This window comes from Protopterus annectens, chromosome 1.part1 (assembly GCF_019279795.1).
Source record: "Protopterus annectens isolate FY-2018-M chromosome 1.part1, PAN1.0, whole genome shotgun sequence".
Classification (NCBI taxonomy): domain Eukaryota; kingdom Metazoa; phylum Chordata; order Ceratodontiformes; family Protopteridae; genus Protopterus; species Protopterus annectens.
The window spans coordinates 1,852,953,579-1,852,972,293 of NC_056726.1; the positions used below are offsets into that span (position 1 = coordinate 1,852,953,579).

General features: G+C 39.6%; 1 protein-coding gene across 2 annotated transcripts in view; it reads right to left on the reverse strand.

Moving 5' to 3' along the window:
• Window positions 1-12,102, reverse strand: part of DAAM2 (dishevelled associated activator of morphogenesis 2) — a 3,932,565-nt gene extending 3,920,463 nt beyond the window's left edge. The window contains exon 1 of one of the 2 annotated variants that reach the window (XM_044084849.1): window positions 11,821-12,099. The gene's annotated coding sequence lies outside the window, so the exon portion shown is untranslated. Of the gene's footprint in view, window positions 1-11,820 lie in introns of both variants that reach the window. The other variant, XM_044084855.1, reaches the window with a different exon arrangement.
• Between the last annotated feature and the right edge of the window lie 6,613 nt (window positions 12,103-18,715).

Genomic DNA, 18,715 nt, shown 5'->3' on the forward strand with positions numbered 1-18,715 from the left:
GTGGAAGGTTAGGTGCCAGGCTGGCAACTCGACACCATAAAACTCCACTGCCAATCATGAGTGGACAGGTGATCCGCTGTGGCAAGCCCTAACCGGGAAAAGCCAAAAGAAGAAGAAGAAAGCAGTTTGATGTTGTGTTGTGTCCTCATCTTGACGTTGAGGTGAGTCTCCAAAGGCAGACTCCACATTCCAATACACTTTGTGTTTGCACTACACATAACAGCTACTGTGCTAGTCAATGCTGAAGTCATCTAGTATAACTATCTCAGGTTTGGTGCTGTCCAGTATTCATGACAGAGTTTCCTCATATTCTACTGGTGTGTAAACTTTACAATTAAAGTATTTTTGACTGAACAGTAAAGTTAGTAATGACGACTTCTCTGCTTTTTGTTGCTGGAGGTTGAACTATGTACAATTTAGGGTTAAGGGCTAGCCAATATCAATAAAGTCCTTTAGAAGGGAATGTCACCTTTTCATGTGAATATGCATTTAACCTAGATTCTGAGAGTATCATATCATAAGGACTGCACATACTTTATCCGTGCTTTCATTTGGGGTACTTTGTTGTTTATACTTCTGTTAACAGTACCTGTTTGGCTGAGTTTGTCGTTGCTCAGTACTGTCTTGCCCATGTGAGCTGGGCTACATTTTTACACAGGCATAATTTTTTCACTCTCACAGAACCTGGTTCAAAGGTTTCACTACCGACACCTAATCAGCCCATTTGTTCAAGGACACAGAAGCCAGGCATTCTTAGGCTGGGCAACAGCCCCACAACCTAATCATTACCACACAGGATTCCTAATCATCCCTTCTATTCTCTGACAAGAATTGGGTGGTAGAAGCAGAACAGCTTGCTGGCCCTTGGAGGTAGCTTAACTCTGCACCCATCAGAAGCCTTCTGCTTAGCAGCTCCTCCAAGCCTGCTACTGTTGTCCCTAAAAGGGAGGTATCTCTCCACATACCAGATTCCCCACTGGCTTTAATATTGCCAAGTACCATGACCGTGGAGGCACAGCTGGCTCAATCATCACTGGGTAATACCTAGTGCTTCTGCTCGTTATCATCCTTGTGACGAGCTAGAGTGGCTCCCACCTGGATGGGTCAGCTAGGAAGTCTGCTCACCCCCATACTCTCCAACCAGCTCCTACAGACACCTGAGGTACTACCTGAAGCAGAGTCAGTTGTGGCATAGTAAGGACATTATCACCCTATGTCATAGAACTGTTAGACATAAAGTTGTATTAATATCTTGTATGCCAGTTACACTACGTACAACTGAGAGCTGATCACCAGAAAATTAGTCTTGTAATCACAACTCATCAAGAATACAACATAATCGATACCCCAATGGCACAGATCGAAACTTTTTTTTTTAGGGGAGCAAGCCCTCTGACCCCCCCCCCCAAACTTACACATACCAGCTTTGAAGTTCTACACCATTAAAGAAAGAAGAAATGCTATTAAACAGCACACTAGAATCTTTTGTAATGTTTTTGATCCAAGACAACTGAGCAAGTGTTTTCCAATAAAATGAACACCAAAGCAGCACAGGACAGCTTGCACTACCACAAAACAAACAACCGGATTAAGTTAATCATCTGCTTTCAACAATTCAAGCAATATTCTGCATTATACTGATTCAGTAGGCAGCATATGATAATTCTGCATGCCCCTTACCAAAGACTATTTTAAGACAGCAGTGTTATAGACATTAAATCATTATTAAAAATAAGGTCACATACTTCAGTATCAGTGTTTTGCTGTTTATGGTAGCATAATCAAGGACCTTTATAATGTAAAAATCAGTCACGCTTAACTTAGTACTTCACTGGCTTAAGAACCCCAAAACCACATTTTAACATCACTTTAAAACACATTTGCACATTCTAACACCAGTACAGTTCATTTTTAGTTTTATGAACTGTACTAGGCAGTATGGCATATTTTAGATCAGTCAGGCAGCTTACATAAACTCAGTTTTAGTTTAAGCAATTTTAAATTCTATTTAATGTCACCTTAAAGTTACAACACTGAATTAGTTCACACTCTAGGAACTGTACCAGGCACTACAGAAAAGTTTATGTTAATTAGCATTTTAAACTGATAGTTTAGTAGCTCACCATTTGAAAAACTGTTAAAGACACCAAGAGCAAGGTTTAAAAATTAAAAACATTAAACTGTAGTTCAGTATTTGGTTTAAAACAATAATATCTTTATTAGTCACATACAAAGCAAACTATTAGGCATTTCTACATGAGTAATACTTACAGAACTTGTAGTAATTCAGTTCTAAATGCAATATCAAGCTAAAGTAAAATAGACATTGGGAAGTGCACATGAAATGTGAAAAAAACATTCACTTCAGACATAAAAACACTGATCCCCATATGTAGCATTAAATCACGTTTTGACAAAAGGAAAGAGAACTGTACTTCAGTACTGTGCTGTTCACACTGGTACAGCTTCAAAACATATCCCTAAAATGCATTACTGTAGCACTGCTTATGAGTAGCAGCTTGGTTATTGCTTGCCTGTAGTAAAGTTTCTTAACTTTTTTACTTAGTAGAAAGAGTATATGTATGGACTGCTAATTGTTACTATTGCTTAGGTCTAACTATGTAAGGTAATATCAACTTAGAGAAACTACTGACAGCACTAAGTTAAGATGTATTGTTTTAAGTGTTATACTCCACTGAAAATGTAGCAACTTGCACAGAAACTGACAGAAAGCTATAATGAAGAGCAGACATGACAGTTGCTTTTACATTTTAATGTGCCATTCTGTTGAGTAGCAAGTACCTCACTGTTGTTGTATGCCAGCATATAAAAATTAAGCTGTACTTGCCTATCCACTTGTCATCTAGTAGCCCAGTCACAGTGGTGCATACACATTCCTTGAATATAACACTGTCAAAAGGAAGGTCAGTATGTGCAATTACTAGATATATTTTTGGTCATACACTGTCAGTAATATTACATGTGAATATCTGACAAAAGTTCCATAAAGGAGGAAATGTGTCTGTGGAAAGCCGTATCAGATGATCTAAAGGAAAGCAAGCAATGTAAAGAATCAGCAAGATGGATCAGAGAAATGCTCACATGTACAGTGAGAAACAGCATAGTTCCTGAAGTTAGAAACTATCTTTATACATACAAAACAGGTAAGAGCCTACATAAGAGTGCTGTGTGTATTTTCTAAAATCTTGTCAATAAAATGACAGAGAAGGGAAAAAGGTATATTACAAGAGAACAACGAAAATAATAAAGGGTCTGTCTCATTACCTATATAAAGACAGACTAAAAGAACTTAACATGCGATTTCTTGATAAAAGAGGCACAGACAGGGCAAAACAGAAACAAAATAGTTAAAAGGAATCCACAGAGTCCACTCAAAGTGGATATCACAATTCAAAAAAAAAAGGTATGAGAAAACAAGAAGTGCCTAGTAGGAGAGGATAGAAGGTAAACAGCTGAGGGGAGATGCAATGAAGTATGTGTAGTTAGATGACTGGACTGGCCTTTCTGAAGAGGTAACAAGAAAAAAAAAAAACAGTGACTGATTTTCACACTGCACTGAAAACACATAAGATCACTCTTGAAAAGGGTAAATAAGCTGTTACATAAGCAGTACCTGAAGTATGTCCAGCATATTCCCTCATGGACAACAGCAGCCAGTGCTGATAATAGATTCGTTCTGCAAAGAATCAAATCATCTAACAATAATGGTCAATTAGGGAACCATCTAACAATAGTAAATTACGGAACACAGCTATTACATTGTTAGGCTTGCAAAGGCCCTACGGCCATTAGCTTAATAACCTCGTATGAACCTATGAACCTATATACAAAACAGAATACATGGGCTATACACATTCCTTCTGTATAACAGTTAGTGTTGATTTTTTTTTTCACATGTCCATTTTTAGACTGCTTGATGCTTATGGATCTAAATCTAGTTTTTCAAGCAGTATAAGCATGCATATAGCGTAGAAGAATGTGAGTTCAAATGCAGGCAATAAATGTGGAAAAAGGGCCAACATCTCCCTCCCTCTCAAGAGGTCAAATTAAAAAAAAAAAAGAAAAGAAAACATAAAAGGATCTGAATGCCACAAAATGAAGTCATTTTCCTATATCTAGACTGTCAAAAAAGATGGTGTAATGTAAGTTTATGTCACAGGTGAATGGAAATGATGAAGGACATGCCCACTAAGTTCAGAATTATAAATCCATCTATCCATCCTCGAGCCCTTTTCTCATTTTTACACATAGGGTTGGGGTGTTACTTCAACAGTGACATTCACCTTCAGCCAAGGTTTACACCACTGGGTGGCTAGCCCTGCTGCGGTTGTTCATCCATGCTACTCATTCACACATACACTCACTCCTAGGGCCAATTTAGTGTGTCCAGCCACCTGATGCATGTCTTCGGAGTGTGGGAAGAAACTGGAGTACCCGGAGGAAACCCAGGCAACCACAGGGAGGACAACCAGATTCCACGCAGAAGCCACCCCAGCCGAGAATCAAACTGGAGACAAAATTATAAAGTTTATTACAATATGTGAATGTAGAGAAATAACTTTTTAGATTTTATACAGCTTTACAAATATATCTGTAATAGTAAATCACTTCAGACCTTAGTTACTAGTTTAATGTATGCTTGAAGGATTTGGATTCGTGCTACCTTTAAGTCTTTTCTAAAGAATCTACAACTAATGACTAGTCTTAATAAAAGTTTACACTATCTGTCCCCTGAAACAAAAAGCAGTACTTAGAAGTTCAAAGTAGAAGTCATTGCACCTGTATCTGCAAATGTTTCTGTTAACAGCATTTGTAATGGTAATGGCCTGGTAACCCTTAAAATGTCCTCTTTAGAGCTAGCTGTACTGGGGTTAAGGGAATGCAAGCCACTCTTATAAGTAGTAGACTTTGTAACTTACATGTTGAATAGTATATACTCAATCAAATGTGGTCAAACATCCTACTCAATTGACCATTAAAGATACTGCCTAAAGAACGTCAACATTAAAACATAAAATCCTGAAAGACAGCAAAGTGACAACAGAAAGCACATGTATTAGCATCAGTTAAGGAAAACTTTTGCAGCCACTACAACTGACTTGCTCATTGCTGCAGTAGTTTCATCAGTGGTTCTGATCCCTTGTAACTCCAATACAGTCTCTTTTTTTTTTTATTTTGGAGACGTGGACTCATTTGATGTTATGGAAAGTGTGTTGAACAGATGGAGTACTTTGAGGGGCTGATGAATGAAGAGAATGAGAGGGAGAGAAGGTTGGATGAAGTGCGGATAGTGAATGATGAAGTGCAATGGATTAGCAATGGGGAAGTAAGGATAGCTATGAAGAGGATGAAGAATGGAAAGGCTGTTGGTCCCGATGACATACCTGTGGAAGCATGGAGGTGTTTAGGTGAAATGGCAGTGGAGTTTTTAACTAGATTGTTTAATGAAATCTTGGAAAGTGAGAGGATGCCTGAGGAATGGAGAAAACGTGTTTTGATACCGATTTTTAAGAATAAGGGTGATGTGCAGAGCTGTAGTAACTACAGAGGGATTAAATTGATCAGTCACAGCATGAAGTTATTGAGAAAGAGTAGTGGAAGCTAGATTAAGAAGGGAGGTGATGATTACTGACCAACAGTATGGTTTCATGCCAGGAAAGAACACTACAGATGCAATGTTTGCTCTGAGAGTGTTAATGGGGAAGTACAGAGAAGGTCAGAAGGAGTTGCATTGTGTCTTTGTGGACTTAGAGAAAGCATATGACAGGGTGCCTAGAGAGGAGTTGTGGTATTGCATGAGGAAGTCGGGAGTGTCAGAGAAGTATGTAAGCGTGGTAAAGGATATGTACGAGGGTAGTGTGACTACGGTGGGAGTGACGGATGCATTTAAGGTGGAGGTGGGATCACATCAAGGATCAGCTCTGAGCCCTTTCTTATTTGTAATGGTGATGGACAGGTTGACAGACGAGATCAGACAGGAGTCCCTGTGGACTATGATGTTTGCAGATGACACTGTGATCTGTAGTGAGACTGGGGAACAGGTGGAGGAGACCCTGGAGAGGTGGAGATATGCTCTAGAGAGTAGAGGAATGAATGTCAGCAGGCTAAGACAGAATATATGTGTGTGAATGAGAGGGAGGATAGAGGAATGGTGAGGATGCAGGGAGTAGAGGTGGCGAAGGTGGATGAGTTTAAATACTTGGGATCAACAGTTCAGCGTAATGGTGAGTGTAGAAGAGAGGTGAAGAAGAGAGTACAGGCAGGATGGAGTGGGTGGAGAAGAGTGTCAGGAGTGATTTGTGACAGACGAGTACCAGTAAGAGTGAAAGGGAAGGTCTACAAGAGAGTAGTGAGACCAGCTATGTTATATGGTTTGGAGACAGTGTCACTGACAAAAAGGCAGGAGTCAGAGCTTGACGTGGAAGAGTTGAAGATGTTAAGATTTGCACTGGGTGTGACAAGGATGGACAGGACTAGGAATAAGTATATTAGAGGGTCAGCCCAGGTTGGAAGGTTTGGAGACAAAGCCAGAGAGGCAAGATTATGTTGGTTTGGACATGTGCTGAGGAGGGATACAGAGTATATTGGGAAAAAGATGCTAAGGATGAAGCTGCCAGGTAACAGGAAAAGAGGAAGGCCTAAGATAAGGTTTATGGATGTGGTGAGAGAGGAAATGCAGGTGGTTGGTGTGACAGAGCATGATGCAGAGGACAGGAAGAAATGGAAACAGTTGATCCGCTATGGCGACCCCTAACGGGAGCAGCTGAAAGAAGAAGAGGACTCATCTGATGTTATGATCCCAGTCCTGGCACTTTTCAAATTTCACACTTTGCTTTCCACGACTTCAATTTGGTGTTGCAATTCTCTGCTGCTGGAACTGCTGCTGGAGATCTACAGACGCCATACTGTTGGTTTGTTACACTTTGACTTCCTGCTGCTTATCTGTTATTTCTTGATCTTCCCATGGCGATGTATTTTACAGTTGCTGAACTGGATTTTTGACTGCATTTGACCGATTATCTCTTGATGTTTTCTTGGTAATATCTTTAATGGTCACTGAACTGGGCATTCAACCACAATTAACATATTGTCTGCTGTTCGATCGCTTTTGTTTCAATCAGAAGTTAAGTCACCATGGTACACAGCTTGCAGATACAATTGTTTAGGAATATGCGACCCTCAGCAAAAGCATTTTTGTAAAATATCATGCAACTGTCATTATACTACTAAGGAATTCAGATGTGGGGGAAAACATGTTGGAAAATTATTCCTTAGTCTTTTCATTAGCACACAACATCCTGTTGTAGGCCATAAATGTTGCAGAACAGTAGCTGAGTTTCTCTTCTTTCTTTTTGTAACAAACAGTTTACCTCAGTCTCTGGCTTTTTTTTACTACATTTTAATAGCTATACCCCGTATGTCCTTGACTACGCACTGGAAAAACATAAAATACTCCTCTAATTTTTTTACACTGCATTCAAATCATATAGTGTAATATTTACTAACGTTAGACCTTAGTTACTGTTTTTAGTGCATGCTGATGAGATTCAGAGTTTTTGGATACCTATAACTATGCTCAAAGAAGTCTAGAGATAGTAAAGAGAGTCATTTCCAATAAGAAGAAGATAAACAGCTTTTTAAACATGCACACAACGCTTTAATAATTGTACAGTTTGTATAATGATCTTACTCATAACAGAAATGTCTACTACAGCTGCTCGCATGCTAGTAGCTGACGGTACACCTGTTCTAACTGCAATTTGTTCAAAAAATGAAGTGCTCTAACTTCCACTAGCCGAATCTCCCATTTCCCAACATCCAATCTTATAAACTATATAACCCTACCAGAACCTAAACCTTAAACTTAAAAACATCTTGCTCAACTCCCAATCCAACTAGGTGACTTACCCTGATCAGTCCCTAAACCTAAAACTCCAACATCTCCAAACCTAATTTCCCTGATCTTTCCCTAACCCTAAAACTCTCTCCTGCGACTTAAAGCTAAATTCCCTGATCATTACGTAACCTTAAAACACTCTTTCCCACTTCCTAAACCTAAAATTCCAACCCCCACAAACCTAAATTCTTCAATCACTCTTTAAACCTAAACCTCCCTCCAGCTCCCTTATCTTAAAATTCCCTTCCCACTCCCTCCCCTCAGCTGCTAGCCCAAACTTGCACTCTAGTTCGAGCATGAGCAGCAGCCTAGCTGAGCTACAAGGCACTCACGTCTCTGGCTTTGAGGCAGTAGTTTTCGAGCTCTTGGTTGTCGAGCACCTGCAGTGAGCCCTAAAAAAATGTATATGAAAGAGTACGCACAGTAAATTAAAAAAATCACTGGCAACCGGAAACTAGCAGTGACATTGAGGAATAAGAAAGTACTGCAAAGTGTGCAGAAAAAGGATTAACTAAAAAAAAAAAATCATTAAATGCATTTTTTCACAGAACGAGTAATGGATGTGGAACAATCTAGAAAGGAGAATGATTGTCATATTTTGCAACAGTTGTTTAAAAACTGGAAAAAATGTTTTTAGTGTGCTTGAGAAGCACTCAGGCTTGCACCTCACAAACAGTGCAGCAAAATACAATCAAGGAGTTTTTGTACTACGTCCTGTTCTTTTTCCTCCTGCTGTTCTTCCTGACTGCAACATTTTTTATTTTATTTCTAAAAATAAAAAGAAGGTTCTTACTTGCACACTGTTTAACAGACACTACAAATAACTCTCATACTCCAGTTTTCATAGGTAGTAAATCCACTTATTTTACAGGTTCTGTCTCAAACTTAGTGTGCCAGATATAAGCTGACCTTAAGGAAGTTGGGCTTAATGACTTAGACTGGTATCCTCATCATAAAGCACACCCATAGAGACTCATATTACTAGAAGACCGTAGAGAATGTGAACTATTAATTTCTTTGAAATAGCAGCTCCTGCCACTAATAACCAGGTCAGTACTAAGACTTTGGATACTCTACAAACCCACTGACAATAAGAAATAATGGGTATTATTAAGAACAAATCTCAGACCCACAGTGCATCATCAGATAGCTTCATAAGTTACCTACTTGCTTGGCTAACTGTGCTACTGACAACACACAATTATTTAAAAGGTGTCATCTGCTGAAACCACACATTTTACAGACTGCTGCTTTTCTCAGACCCAGTTAAACTAAGGACGGCACAGTCCTAAAAGTTATGACAAAACTGCAGTAAAATCTAACCTGCCTACCCCAAATCAGATATGTAAATAAACCAATGGGTCTGCCTATCATAGTTTTATCATTTATAGTACAATGTAGAAGAAGAATAGCAGTCTGTAACCGGAGAATGTGAGTGTTGCTTTGGGTAAAATCCATTGCAAAAAAAGGGTAAACAACTTCCAAAGTTTTTTCTAAATAGCAACTGTATTTTATTACAAGAATATGCAAGCATATATTATATAATATGTATTATTCATCCACATGACTTTGAGTGCATATGAAACCATGAAAGAATGCGATACTGACTTATACTACTGAAAAAAATCTTATCAACTGTAATTAATATACATTTAAGAGTGTGTGTCAATGAGGTTACAATTACAAGAATTACGTTCTGAATTCTCTGAAAGTATCCGCTTGTGACTAAAACCTAGAAAATTCAAGCCTAAAAAGCAGATTTATCCAGAATCTATAACAATTCTTAATTTTCTGGTAAAGGATAAAAGTAGTACTATTTTATCATCATCATCATCATCATCATCATCATCATCATCATCATCCTTTATTTAACATTTGTTAACATGGTAAGTGGGCTGATCCATAGAACCTTTTCAGCCTTGCTTTACAATTCACAAGTAATAAGAATAAATACTACAGACTATTCAGCACAGTTCATCAACCAGCATGTTTTGGGAAGTCGTGGAGTACCCGGCAAAAACTCACACAGACAAGAGAAGAACATGCAATGAATGGTTACTAGACTCATGAGACAGAGTAAAAGCTATGCTTCACTATTATTTATTTATTAGTTTACATTTACTCACAGGGATAGTCCAACTGGATACATGTCCATTTTCAGTGGAGGCCCAGGGAGAAAAGCTCCACTCATAAATACAAGACTATTTCAGATTTATAATATGTCAACATTTTACAGATTCCTTACAGTTTTACATTCAATAAAGGATAAAACACATCACTCAGTCAACACATATATGTCAGTAATTTACAGATTCTGTACAGAATTACATTCAAAAGGTAAAACACACCAGTCACATATATTAATACCATACCATACTAGTAGGATTTTGTAACAAAATGTCCTCAGTGGGCACAGTTGAGGGGGAAGGAGTTACGTCAGGAGTAGAGCAGGGACATAGTCATCCTGTTTTGAAGTATTGTATAAGACTTTTCTTAAACTGAGCTAGCTAGAGAGAGATTAGAGGTTAGGTCGGCGGGAAGTGAGTTCCATATTTTATCAACAGAGTTAGCAAGCATAACTTAATGACTGATGTGCTTTGTGGTAAGAAAATTAATATCTTATGAAGTTAACTATAACTGAATGGCAGAATTGTATTTATTCATCATAGGTTGTTCTTTTATTAATATACACATGTAAATATTTATATTGGCCAGAGGAACTGCATCTCATTATGCAGGCATATACATCTTCAGTTCAAATGTTGAGCCTGCCTAAGTTAAATTAATTAACTGAATGCAAACAAACAAGTGCACAAATGACAGAACATCGTCTTTCTTTTTTTTTTCTTACATACTTGACAGTCAGAACAAAATACAGCTACTACTACTTATAGCAATAATAATAATCAGCAAGCCCTTTGTTTCCTTAACTTCACAATCAGTCTTTCTGCAATGTATACAATAAGGAATGATGTAAACACTTGGTTATTTATGTTAACGTGTTTGTTCCTGCATATATATCTTGAGGTCTTTCAGGTATCTGTCCTACTGGGCTGCTCTACACTTGCTTCTCGCAAACATACACACATAACAATGAAATAGAATCAGCCAAAAATTGTTTACCTACTGTACACCTGTTAAAAAACGTCATTTAAAACAAAAAAAAATCTAAGCTACGTCTCAGTGCATTACAATGCAGCACTGCCACCTGCTGGACACTGTTGCAAACAATTCAGAACTCTAGTCGGACTAGCAAAAGACTGTAATGAAGGAAAGTTGCAGCCATGCGTTACCAGTCAAAGCGTAGAAAATGTCAAACGCAGGACATGGAAACATACAAAGCCACATTTTCGTGTTGTCTTTATCTTGATCATATGAACATGCCGCAGTAAACAACGCAACTGACAGAATACTTACAGTAGGTTCCAAAGCTCTTGACAGCAGTAAGATAACTATTTAGTTAATGAAAGGGACAACAGGTCCTTGAAATCCCAACTACCGTCAATCAAGTGCCGTCAAAACCAGCAAATAACGGTACCCTAGGTTAGCGAGAAAAAATACCTCTCTTCTTAAGCGCTGATATTTGCAGTTGTTCAACAAGTACCAGAACAACAATGAAAACTTCCAAACTGCGTTGGTCATGTTAACAATAAGCAAATCTAATTTTTGTATACAGTAAGCGTGTTCTGGGCCTGGACAGACCCAAATTTAATATGTTTTCAACAGTTTTAGAATTTAATGATAACATGAAACTGTACTGGGCCCAAGTTTAATATGTTTCAACGTTTTATAATATTATTCAACTTCACCAAAGTCAACAAAAAACGTCAAAAACAAGACAGGAAGAAAAGCTTTCACACTTTACAATAACGGAAATTTCGAATAAAAAGAAAATAACTCACCAGACACTGTTACCCAGCTGTCTGCCTATGGCTACATTTGTAAGAATCCGATTAAGTGTCTGGGAACCTCCATTTACTGTAAAACAACCATAGTCTGCGCGAGGGATGCTGTTTTTCCTTAACCCAAAGACTACATAGACCCAAATATGTTTGCCGGGAGCTGCGACGTGAAGCTGCTGAGAGAACAGCCAGCAGCTTCACAATTCAAGACCTAGCTGAACAGAATAGGCTCTGTGGGTCGGGTGGGGGTGCAGCAAGGCAGCCTCCTTCCCTGCTACTGTTCAGGACTTTCTTAAAGCTATACTATTCCAAGAAATGTGAGCTGTTAGCTACTGAATCTCAATCATCATTCTTTTTTAACTTGGAGGACTACAGTGAGCCGCCATATGGAAACAGTCAGAGAGCCTTCACATACAAAACACAAGGAGCAATGCTAACTCAGAGAGAGGACTTTGAAACAAATTCTCACATCGTGTGAATGCTTATACACAAGTTATGCAGTGTTTTCCACGTTTTTATTAACCGAGTTAAGAAATATTAATCTTAAATGCACAAGCTAACAAAGTTTTTAAGTGATCGTCGTCGGATAGAAACCAAAACTTCCGTACAGAGCCAGGAGATTGTTTTTATTCTGCACGTAATCGTGGTGGTTTAGTGGTGCGGTTCGCTCTCCTGGCACTGCACGGAAGTTTTGTTTGATTTTGTCCTTTGGATTGATCGGATAGAAACACAGTTGCTTCGCAATTTAAACTGCACTAATTTAAATATTCAGTAAAGCAAGAAGAAACTAAGCATTGTGACCAACTGTCCAAATTGTTGACCTCGTATTTTTGGTCTGTTTCTCGTAAAAGATGTGGTAGGCTGGCAATTCACTGACTGAGAATTGAAGTCACTAAATAATGGCATCAGACTGATTCAGACTTCTTATCATTTAATAAATGTTTATTTTATTTTATTTTATTTTACATTTGTTGACCGGGCTAGTCCAGCTGGATGATTTCCATTTTCAGTGGAGGCCCGGGGAGAAAAGCTCCACAGATTAAAATAAGGTTATAGAGATTAAACAATTACAATAAATGTGTGAGACTCAGACAGTGAGCAACAATGCATACATATTAGTTTAGATAAAGTAATACAAAACACATAGTACTATCTACGTATTGAGAAAGGCATTAATTGTTTACAGTACTATTATGCGAGAATAGGGTAATTACATATTTTAAAATGTAAATACATAATTATAACAGACAATTTTTTTTTTTTTTTTTTTTTTTTTTTTTTGAGAGCAGTAGAAACAGTACAGTCATACGGTTGTAATGTCATTTGTGATGACAGAGAAAGATAGTTTTGAAATAAGGAATTCTGATAGTAAAAAGAATAAAGTAGATTAGTCTGGTTTGGTACAAGAGCAAAGCCAGAAGTTGGTCAGATGTAAAAAAAGTTGTTTTTTAAAAAGATGTAAGGAGCCAAGAGCAGTAATGTGTGAGGGGAGGTTATTCCATATTTTGCCTACTGAGTTGGAGAAAAGGCAGTTACCTGCAGAATTTGTGATCCTGGTTGTGTTGACTTGTAGCTTTTGTGGAGCGCAGCTGTTTCAAGTTATTATAGGGGGTCAAGAGGTTACTAAGAGCAGGTGTCTTAGATGGTTGATATAGAATGTTATGTGTTACTACTAGTTGTTGATAGATAAGTTTATTAGGAAGTTCCAACCAGTGTAACTGTTTTAAGTTTATACAGTGGTGTGTTCTATACTGAGATGCTGTGGCAAAACGTGCTATATTGTGGTAGGATGTAGACAGTTTCCTAAGGTTGCTTTTAGAGAGGTTAGTGTAAATGGAGGAAGCATAAAGTAGGGTAGAGATAAGATGTGATTGTGCTAAGGTGGTTCGTGCTTCTGGAGTAAGGAAGGGTTTAATTCTGTACAGTGAACCGATCTTTTTATTAACTGCTTTTATAGTGTTATTGATGTGATAATCATAGCTGAGATTATTATCAATAGTGACACCAAGCAGTTTGGTAGTAGAGTCAGGGGAGATGAGGGAGTTGTCACTTGCAGTAATAGTAAAGTTTAGTTGAGAAGATTTGTGGGTAGGTGTGAATAGTAAAAGTTTTGTTTTCTTGGGGTTGAGTAGTAGACATCTTTTTGAGAACCACTGTTCGACGGTAGAAAAGGTAGATTGTGTCAGTGACTGAAGTTCAGATTGAGTGGAGGCTGTGCAAATAATGGTGGAATCATCTGCATATTGTATACAGGTAGTGTTTTGGATAGATGATTGAAGATCATTAATAAAGATAGTGAATAAGAGTGGGCCTAGTATAGATCCTTGAGGTACTCCTAAAGAGATGGGTAGTAGAGCAGATAGAGAATTTTTCCATAGTACTGCTTGTTGTCGGTTTTCAAGATAGGATGAGAACCAGGTTAAGGAAGAGAAATCTAAGGCAAGGGATTTTAATATGTGAAGAAGAAGTGTATGGTTGACCATGTCGAAGGCTTTAGACAGGTCTAGAAAAAGAGAAGAGGTTAGTTTGTTGTTGTTACGGTTACAGTTGATGGTATTGGTAAAGGAAAGTAGTGCAGTAGTAGTACTATGTGAAGGTCTAAATCCATGTTGAGTGTTAGCTAGTAGGTTGTTTTGAAGGAGATGGTTAAGTAGTTGTTTATGTATACATTTTTCCATGATTTTAGCTAGTGGAGATAATAGTGCTATAGGTCGAAAGTTAGAAAGGTCAGTGGATTTGCCTCCTTTGTGTAGGGGTATGATATGTGATATCTTCCAAATTGATGGAAAAGTACTTTCTTTTATGGATCTATTTATTAGGATAGAAACAGGGTAGGCAATAGATTTAGCTGCTATTTGAAGGAATTCAGCAGGAAGTTTATCTGCTGAGGGGGTAGTGGGTTTAAGTTTTTGTAAGAGAGATTGAATGTATGAGGTGGGTATGGGTTGAAGTTGGAGGGGAAGAAGGGAATTATTTAAGTTACTTAAGAGTAGTTGCGAAGCATCGGGAGATAAGTGGTTAGCTAGACTTTGTATGGAAGAAGTAAAGAAGGTATTGAAGTTGTTAGCTATTAACGAGGGATTATCAGGGACTAAATCCTGTTGGTTTGGTGTAACTACTTTGCCTGGGGTAAGTAGATTATTGATAGTAGACCAGAACTTTTTTGGTTCCTTTTTGGTGGATTGCTGAAGTTCGAGGTAATAATTCTTTTTATCGGAGAGGATGGCTTTTTTGGTATTGTTTCTAAGCTCTCTAAAGGTTTCATGATCTGTTGGGTTTCTAGAGGAACGCCATTTTTTCCAAGATTTATTTCTCAGTTTGATTTTTTGTTTAGTATTAGTGGTTAGCCAGGGTGCTGTTTTGGTCTTTGTTCTAATGGTATGACTTGGGGCATGTAGATTTAAGATTGCGAGGAATGCTGAGTTGAAATGTTCAACGGCATTGTTAAGTGAGAGGTGTTTTAGAGGGGTCCAGTTGTAATGTGAGAGTTCTGTTTGAAACTGTTCAGGATTAAATTGTTTTTTTGAATATAGTGTTCTCTGAGAGGTAGGTAAGTTTAGATTAGTCTTAGTCCTAATGACATAGGTGAGGGAGTGATCGCTAAGGTCATCAGGAAGGATGCCAGTTTGGTAGGTTTGTAGGGGAGAGTTGGTAAGAATCCAGTCTAGGGTGGTTTCTTTTTTGCTCTTATTATTTATTCTAGTGGGACTATCAATTAGTTGTTTGAAACCATAAAGGTTTATATGGGAAGTAGGGGTAGCATTGTTACAAGATTTCCAATCAATGTTAAAGTCCCCAAGGACTAGTGTTTCTTGGGGGAGGTTATTAGAGAGTTGTTCAAGAAGTTGTTCTAAAGTAGGGATGTTATTTCCAGGGGGGAGGTATGCACAGACGATGTTTATTGCTTTAGTAGTATTAATTTGAATTTTGGAGCAGATTATTTCAGCATTATTTGTTTGGGTAAGGGTAAGGTCAAGAAGAGAAAGCTTCAGGTTTGTTTTATATACAATAGCTACTCTACCTCCCTTCCTGGAGGTACGGTCAAGTCTAACAATGTTGTATCCCGGTGGGGTGATTTCAATGTCTTTAATTGAAGGTTTTAGCCAAGTTTCTGATAAGCATAGAATGTCAAATTTATGTACATCTAATAGGGCATGGAGTTGACTAAGTTTGTTACAGATGCTACATATATTGAGATGGGCCAAGGTTAATAAGTTAGAGTGAGTAGTAGATGAAATAGAGAAGGGTTTGATATGATTTTTGTGAGTTTTTGTAGTAGTAGCTTGAGGGCCTGGGTTGGGGTGTATGTCACCATCTAGTAGTAGATGGAGTAGTGTAAAATAGTTTTCAACTTTATATTTTAGGAGGGTGTCGAATATTTTCTTTGTTTTAGTTTTCGGTACTTTGTAGTGTAATAGCCTATGGTATTTGGCAAATGTATGCTAATAAAAACAAATCCTGTTGTTTTTAGTAACGTTCTACGTTTATAAGAGTAATATTTAAAATATGTTCCTATTTTGGGGCCTTTGCCCCTCCATTATTTTAGGCTGTGTCCAGATAGAAGTTGAGAGGTATGCTTAAAAGCTGAAGCAGACAATCCTCTTTAGGTCAGATCCCACTGAGGGAAAGCTTGATCTGATATTGTTAATCCTCATCCACTTCCTTACATATGGGGTTACGGTTCCGATATCGGAACCGAGCCGGCCATATACCAAGCTCGCGCCAGCGATAAACTCTCGAGCTAAGCAATGTCTTACCCATAATCCCCCTCTCCCTGTTACCCCAGATGTTATGTGATCCTATCTCGCCTACATTCTGACTGATGGGTTCGGAGCCGATCCCTCGGCTCCGACTCGGCACGCTTATGCTATAGAGCGAGGCCTCTAACTGGCTGAGCTATCTTTATCCCAGGATGCACCACCACTAATCCCCCAGATCTCGTTTGCCGCTATCAAGCTTAGACGTGGTCTCAACATTGGCTGGGCTAAGTACTAGTTATTAGGCTTTTTCCTGTCACAAAGTTCTTTACTTTGAACCCAAAAGCTGTTTTAACAGCTATTGTTACTATTTTGGTGTGTTTGGTGATTTTCTGTTAGTAAACTCGTGAAATTTTTAGTCAGGGAAGGTTTCCCGTTTTAGTTAGAGGGGCCCTGTTACTTTGCTGTTTGTGAATATTCTTGGGTCAAGTACCCGTTTAAGTTAGAGGGTCTTGACCCTCTCTATCTCGTTTTTTTGTCCACTAACTGTTTAGTTTTAAAAAAAAAATATATATATATATATATATATATATATATATATATATATATATATTATTGTTATATTTGTTAAAGTTTAGGTTGGTTAAACGTTATATATCTTAAACTTGTGGTGTTTAACTAAAGTTTAGTGTTTTTGTCACTTGGATAATTATGTCTAAAGAACACAAACCCTCCGGGTTTAAGAAATGCACGAGGTGTGGTTTTAAAATGTCCATAACAGACGACCACGCCTCGTGCGTCTATTGCTTAGGTGCTAAGCATTTGCAAGAGTCGTGTAGTGTGTGCCACGCGTTCTCTTCGAGAGTCCTCCAGGAGAGGAAAAACAAATTAATCCTCAAGGGATTAATCAAGCCTTCCTTCAAGGAGGCTTTATCTTCCTCTCCGTCTCCTTCTAAAAAGAGGAAAGCATCGGCTCCGACCAGTCAGTCGGAAACGACCGCTAAGAAAACAAAGCAGACTTCTCCATCGGCTCCACGGACTTCGGAGCCGAGGTCGGAACGGTCTGCCTCGATGCCTCCAGCCTCGACCCCTCTGGTTTCGGAGCCGAGGTCTGGGGCATCGAGAGGCGGGTCACCCTCATCGGCTCCACTGATATTGGAGCCGATAAGGGTTATCGGCTCAGACTCTTCCCCCTCGGAGCCGAAGTCCTTATCGGTACCGAGGGAAATTTCCTTGAAACCTTCCTCGGAGCCGATAATTGTTGAGTTGTTTCGGAGCCGGTCCCCGAGCCCTTCGGAGCCGATGGAGAAATCGGTTCGGGCCCGATCGGTATCCTCGAGATCATCCAAGATGTCTGATTCGGACATCGACAGGGTGCTCCTTCGACTCTTCCAGTCTCCAGTGTTCCAAAAGATGGTTTCGGCTCCAGCCCATTTGGCTTCGGAGCCGATGGTCTACCCCCCTACTGTGTTTCCTCCTCCAACAGCTTCGGCACCGTTGGAGCCGGTGCTGGTGGAACCTGTGGAGGTGTTAGGGTCGGGCCCGACCCTTGCTCCAACTCCGGCTCTTGGGTCGGAGTTCAGTACACGGACTTCTTCCTTCGGCCCTGGGGGGGAGGCTTCGGGATTGATGCTTTCGGTCCCAAGTCTCCTCTCAAGGTGCGTCGGCGGGAGTACCGTCCACTGTCGTGGCCACGGAGGTGGGACCCTCCCAGGATTCTGGTGGTCCCGCCTTCAGGGCTATGAGGAGTGCTTTAGCCAAATCTTCCTTGGCTACCTCCACAGTTTCCCCGGCTCCTTCCCTACATTTGGAGACTGGGTCGTTGGCAGTCCCCCTGTCCTTAGACAGCGGAGCCCCTGGGCCTCAGGTTACCCCCGCTGGGGTTTCTCCCCCTCCTGGAGGTCCTTCTGAAGCCTCTTCGGAAGAACCCCCCAGGAAGAGATCGTGCAAGAGGAAGCACGTTGACTCCTGATGAGTCTCTGACATCTGACACTGATCTCGATGATGCAGAAGGGTCCCCTAAGTCGTCCTCGGATGATGTCTCCTTTGCAGACATCCTGGAAGCCCTAAAACAACGAGGCGGCTGGCAGTCCAAACCTCCCTCTGCTGATGAGTCGGTGTTCCTGAAGGCCTTCGGGGCTCAGCCCTCCGCCTCCTGGGTGTCTCCGCCCTTCGACGAGCTCTTGGATTTGATCTGT